The sequence below is a fragment of the Eschrichtius robustus genome, chromosome 19 (assembly GCF_028021215.1).
Source record: "Eschrichtius robustus isolate mEscRob2 chromosome 19, mEscRob2.pri, whole genome shotgun sequence".
Taxonomy (NCBI): Eukaryota; Metazoa; Chordata; class Mammalia; order Artiodactyla; family Eschrichtiidae; genus Eschrichtius; species Eschrichtius robustus.
The window spans coordinates 65,139,961-65,147,069 of record NC_090842.1 but is presented as its reverse complement, the minus strand read 5'-3'; positions in this window follow the sequence as shown (position 1 = coordinate 65,147,069).

Here is a 7,109-nt window from a genome sequence, read left to right as displayed (position 1 = left end):
GGTGGCTTCTCTCATTGTGGAACACAGGCTCTAGGCGCACGGGCTTCAGTAGTTGCGGCACATGGGCTCAGTAGTTGTGGCTCAGGGGCTTAGTTGCTCCACGGCATGTGGGATTTTCCTGGACCAGGGAAGTCCCAAGAGTATTAAAATTTCGATTTCCAAGTATGGTATTAAGCTATAAGTTACATGGTTGATTTTCTACTATAATAAAATATTTTAATACAATTTTTCCTTAGCATTATTTTTTTCCCACACTTTACATTTCACACTTTCTCATTTTACAACAAGAGATAAATCAGTGGGTTGTTTGGGGAATTTTGTGACGTGACAATCCACATGTATAAAGTTAGGTGCACTATAAACATGATGAAAGAGTGTTCCTTTAGGGGTTCACTTCAGTGAAAGTACTGGAATGGCAAACGGTGAACTGAAGTCTTTTAATTTGGGAGTTGGCTATGGTCAAGTGCTTCAAAATCAAGTGTGTGGAGTTGAACCAGCATGCAATGAACTGAATGAAATTTTAAGAATGAATGAGAAAGACCCCAAGGACTTCCCTGGTGGCACAGTGGTTAAGAATCCACCTGCCAGGGGCTTCCCTGGTGGTGCAGTGGTTGAGAATCTGCCTGCCAATGCAGGGGACATGGGTTCGAGCCCTGGTCTGGGAAGATCCCACATGCTGCGGAGCGACTCGGCCCGTGAGCCACAATTGCTGAGCCTGCGCGTCTGGAGCCTGTGCTCTGAACAAGAGAGGCCGCGATAGTGAGAGGCCCGCACACCGTGATGAAGAGTGGCCCCCACTTGCCGCACTACAGAAAGCCCTCACACAGAAATGAAGACCCAACACAGCCATAAAGAAAGAAAGAAAGAAAGAAAGAAAGAAAGAAAGAAAGAAAGAAAGAAAGAAAGAAAGAAAGAAAGAAAGAAAGAAAGAAAGAAAGAAAGAAAGAAAGAAAGAAAGAAAGAATCCGCCTGCCAATGCAGGGGACACGGGTTGGAACCCTGGTCCGGGAAGATCCCATGTGCCGTGGAGCAACTAAGCCCGTGTGCCACAACTACTGAGCCTGTGCTCTGGAGTCCACAAGCCACAACTACTGAAGCCTGCACACCACAACGAAGAGTAGCCCTCGCTCGCTGCAACTAGGGAAAGCCTGCGCACAGCAACGAAAGCCCACCACAGCCAAAAATAAATAAATAAGTTTATTTATTTAAAAAAGAAATAAAGACCCCAAGATTCCAACTATAGTTTGTGACAAGGAGAGAGTCTCCATTGCCAAATGCCTGGAAGCTATCCTGCCATTTTCCAGTGATGTAGTGACATTCAGAGCCAAAGTATCTTGCAGAGAAAATAAGATTTGTGCTACTTCCAACTTGACAACTGACACCCTATATTCTCCAGTTAGAATTTGTTCTCAACCAAAAATAATATATTTTTCTTTGGTAAATGATCTTGGGACTTCCCTTGTGGCACAGTGGTTAAGAATCTGCCTGCCAATGCAGGGGACACTGGTTTGAGCCCCGGTCCAGGAACTAAAATCCCACATGCTGCGGAGCAGCTAAGCCCATGCGCCACACTACTGAAGTCCGCATGCCTAGAGCCCGTGCTCCGCAACAAGAGAAGCCACTGCCATGAGAAGCCCGCGCACCGCAACGAAGAGTAGCCCCCGCTCGCCGCAGCTAGAGAAAGCCCACACACAGCAACAAAGACCCAATGCAGCCAAAAATAAGTAGATAAATAAATTAATATAAATTTATTTTGAAAAAGTGATCTTAATTTCACTTTTTTTTTTTTTTTTGGCTCCGCCACGTGGCTTGTGGGATCTTAGTTCCAGGACCAGGGGTCCAACCTCATAGCAGTGAAAACACGGTGTCCTAACTACTGGACCTCCAGGGAATTCCCTTAATTTCAATCTCTATTATCTTTCTTACCAGACTTCGAGTAAGAATCATTGTTATTAATGCTTTAAGCATAATAACTCATTGAATTTTCATCGCTGAAAAAGATACTGATGTTTATTCTCATTTCAGAAATGAAAGAACATAGGACAAATACTGGTTTAAAGACTCATTCAACTCCACCTCAGCAAGTGCCTGGATGTGAAGAGCAAGAGTCAGGATGTGAAGCCATGTTGTCTGACTGCAAAAATAATATCTTAAGGCAAATTGTTTTCGATTCTTTAACTACTCAGTATCCATAGTTAATTTTATGAGTATCTCTTGCCATTTTTAAATGGGTTATCATCATATGTAATTGTTGTTATGGTAACTATTAGTTTTATACAAGCATACCTCTTTTTTTTTCTTTCTTTCTTTCTTGTTTTTTTTTGGTTGTGCTGTGTGGCATGTAGGATCTTAGTTCCCCAACCAGGGATCGAACCCTCACACCCTGCAGTGGAAGCTCAGAGTCTTAACATTGGACCGCCAGAGAAGTCCCAAGCATACCTCTTTTTATTGCACTTTACTTTATTGGCTTCACAGATGCTGCATTTTGGAAACTGAAGGCTTGTAGCAACCGTGCCTGAACCAATCTTTGTGCTCTTTTTCCAAGAGCATTTGGTCACTCGGTGTCTCTGTGTCAAGTTTTGATGATTTTCACGATATTTCGAACTTTTAACATTTTTTAATTTGTTACGGTGATCGTTCATCAGTGATTTTGATGTTACTGCTGTGACTCACTGGATGCTCCGATGACTGTCAGCATTTTTTAGCAGTAAGTTGTTTTGTTTGTTTGCTGCTTCAGTCACCAAAAGGGAAATTTCTGCTTGACAGGAGGCCGTCCTGCTCGCAAATAGTAGACTGCGAATGGGCCTTATTTGATGTTTTTCTTGGGGCCCAGGTTGTTGGTGTGGCCACAGTTCTTCATGTGGCAATGACAGGGCAGGGGTGCAGGGAAGAATAACACTTGGGGCAGGTCCTCTTGTCCCAGTTGTATTTCTGGAGAGCTGCTGAGGGAAGGCTCCATGAAGCCGCCCTTCAGGCAAAGCACCAAGTGCAGGGTGGACTCTGGATATTTTGGTCTGAGACAGTACGACCATCCGCCAGCTCTTTGCCCATAAAAATCAGATGCTGCTAGTCAGCTAAGATGCAGTCAGGGTCCTCACAAAGATCTGTGTCTCTGCATCCACTCAACCACCCCCTTGACAAGAGCAGCAAGAAAGTTTTTTAAATTAATTAATTAAATTTATTTATTTGGTTGCACCGGGTCTTAGTTGCGGCAGTCAGGGTCCTTAGTTGCAGCATGCATGTGGGATCTAGTTCCCTGACCAGGGATCGAACCCTGGCCCCCTGCATTGGGAGCACAGAGCCTTAACCACTGGACCACCAGGGAAGCCCCGAAGTATTTTTTTAAAATTTTTCTTTTATATTGGAGTATAGTTGATTAACATGTGTTAGTTCAGGTGTACAGCAGAGTGATTCCATTATACATATACATGTATCTATTCTTTTTCAAATTATTTTCCCATTTAGGTTATTACAGAGTATTGAGCAGAGTTCCCGTTATAGTCTACAGTATAGTGTAAATATAACTTCAATATGTACTGTGACCCACTTTATTACAGTAACCACTTCATTGCACTGGTCTGGAACTGAACACACAATACCTCTAAAGTATGCCTGCAGTTTTATTTCATAGGCCAGTATTACAAATGAGAGGTTCTGGTTCTTTGTTGCAGCAGGCGGCATCTTTAGTTGCCGCATGCAAACTCTTAGTTGCGGCACGTGGGATCTAGTTCCCTGACCAGGGATTGAACCCAGGCCCCCTGCATTGGGAGCACGGAGTCTTAGCCACTGGACCACCAGGGAAGTCCCCATGAAGTTTTTTTTAAGCCACAGAATTTTAAATTCAAGATTCTTTCTGAAAGGCTCCATTCTATACCCGTCACAAAGTAAAAATCCTATTTGTCAGGTAGGATAGTTTTTACTTGTGACAAACCACCTGGAAATTAGTAACTGAAAGAAGTAGGAAGTTCATCATTCTCGTGTAACGGGAAGTCCAGAGGGTGCCATGTGGCATGTGATGGGTCCTCTGCCTCTTCTACCTCCATGACCACTTATTCTTCACTATTTTTTCTGGCCATGCTGTGTGGCTTCCATGATCTTAGTTCCCCCAGCAGGGATCAAACCCAGGCCCTTGCAGTGGAAGCTCCGAGTCCTAACTGCTGGACCACCAGAAAATTCCCTCTTCACTTTCCTTATAGCAACATGGCTTCTTATGACTAAGAAGGGTGAAGATTGAGAGGCAAAACCCTGTTAATTTTTAGATTTTGTCCGATTTTCATGAAAACAATAATTTCACGTTTTTCCGAATATTAGCTAATATTAATAAGAAATGAGAATTTTTGAATTTCATATTTCCACCTCAAAAACAGAGAAAGGTAAAGGGAAAAGATGTTAGAAACAGATTTGTCAGCTGTCTTTGTTATTTATCCTGAGAGTATAATATTCCATGCAATATGCTTAGTGACATACGTCAGACAAAGACAAATACTATATGCTATCACTTGTGTGTGGAATCTAGAAAATAAATCCAAGAAGTACATATAGCAACAGAGAAATAAACTCATAAAAAAAAATGTAAGTTATCAGTGGGGAGAAGGAAGGGAGGAGGTGCAAGATAGCAATATGATATTAAGAGATCCAAACTACTAGGTATAAAATAGATAAGCAGCGACTTCCCTGGTGGCGCAGTGGTTAAGAATTCACCTGCCAATGCATGGGACACGGGATCAAGCCCTGGTCCGGGAAGATCCCACATGCCGCGGAGCAACTAAGCCTGTGCGCCAAAACTACTGAGCCTGCGCTCTAGAGCCTGTGAGCCACAACTACTGAGCCCGCGTGCTGCAACTACTGAAGCCCGCGCGCCTAGGGCCCGTGCTCCGCAACAAGAGAAGCCACTGTAATAAGAAGCCTGCGCACCACAACAAAGAGTAGCCCCCACTCACCGCAACTAGAGAAAGCACGCGCGCAGCAATGAAGACCCAACGCAGCCAAAGATAAATAAATAAAATAAATAAAATAGATAAGCAAAATCTTAAGTAACATATTGTGTAGCACAGGGATTCATAGCCATTATTTTGATAGAACTTCTAAGGAAGTATAACATATTAAAATACTGTGTCACTATGCTGTATGCCTTCAACTAATATAAGTATTCCAACTAATATAGTATTGTAAATTCCCTTGGACTCAAGGTCATGTACATACCAGTTTGGAGATGGCCATACCAGTTTACCATAGGTATGATCCTGATGGGTCAAGAAATCTGCATTGCACTGTTATGATCATTTACCAGCGACTTTTGCACATTCAATAGGATTGGAGAGTGTAATTGCCCACACTGGAGCCTTAACAAAACTCACTCAATAGGCTTTAAATGATATTAATCAGGCTATTAGCCTACTGAATTCTGAGGTCTCTATGATGAGTAAAGCTGTGCTACAAAACTGCATGGCCCTTGACATCCTTAGGGCATCTCAGGGGAGCACCTGTGCCATAATTCAAACTGCATGCTGTGTTTTCATACCTGATGAATCCTCTGATATAACACATTTAATGAACCATATGAAAAGTCAGATTTCAGCCTTAAAGTGACCCATTCCCTAGTCTTGACTTCTTCAAAATCTGGTTTGGCGTAGGAAGCTCTTGGCTTAAATATTTACTTACAATTCTATCAATGCTACTTGCTATATTACTTCTATTTTGCCTGTTTCAGAAGGCGATTGTTTCTTGTATTACCAAATGTGTGACTGAGCCTCTGATAAAAATAATGATGAGTAGGTGACCTGAAGGACTTGACCAGCTACATAGTTTTTATGAGATCAATGACTGTAACAGTGTAACACTAGTTATGGGGAAGAAGCAACAAGAGGAATTTTTTTTTCCCCGTGTACCATAACAGAATAGTAAAACAGGTGGTCCAGAGACGTTTTGCTACTGTTAATAAGGCCTAGTCCAGTAATAGCGCAGTGAGTGGCCTATCAATAAAATCCTTCCCCGACCTAGGAACGAGCATTCCTAGCACCATGCTAAGAAATGGTCATGAAATGCCTCCCGAACAGGTTTGAACTTATGGCCATGAGGGGGCGCTGCAAACTAAACTTGGAACTTGCCGTCTGACTCTACAAGGCTTCAATCAATAGCTGGTGCAGTGGGTGACCTTCAAGATACCCTAAAAGTATTTTAGGGTGGAGATCAGGAATGAAGCACTCTGTGCGCTGTAAAAACGGTCAGAACAGGCCTTGGGATGTTTAGATATTTTCAGGAGAAGATTTTATGAGCCCAAATTCTTGAATCTCCTCGTATCTAGATAAGCACTAAGTCATTAATGGAGATATCTGTTCCTCATGACTAGCAGTAACCTCCACAGGAATGGTAGCAACATTCTGCAAAAATGTGTGCTTGATTGCATTTGTCCCCCTTCACCAAAATAACAGTTATAGTGACTTTTCCCCCTACCTCTTCAGACCAGTTACTCAGAGCTATCTGAGACTGTCTCCTGGGGTATAGTCCTCATTTTGCCCCCAATAAAACAACGCACCTCTCGCGTTGTGCATTTTTTACAGTCGACATTCTCATAAAAAGAAAAATATTTTTTCCGTTTTTTTTTTTTTTTTGCTTTCTGTTTTTATGGTACCTATATGGGATGATGGATGCTTACTAAACTTATTGATAACTATTTCAACATATGAAAGAACATTATGCTGTACACCTTAAATTCATACAGTGATGTATGTCAAGTACATCGCAATAAAACTGGGGGGAAAAGTTTGAAGAGGCAAATAAAACACTTTGGGGAAAAAAGAAAAACATGAACAATGCAATTTACAACAATTTTTTACAGTGTATTGCTCTTTTTAAAGCAATGGTTAGTGACGGAAATGATCACACGGCTTAGTCCTCCAGTCTCAAGACTCCGGGATTTGTCCCTGAGCCTCTGGAACTGACACGTGTTGTCATTCAGCCTCATTCGGCCACCTGGCTGAATGAGAAACAGAAAGGAGAAACTGTTCGGTAGGGTGTCAGCATGAATGGGCCATTCTACACAGGGAAAGTTTTGTATCTTCCATTCTAGTTTGTAATATAGAGCCAAGTCCAGCTCTTCTTTCCTTGAA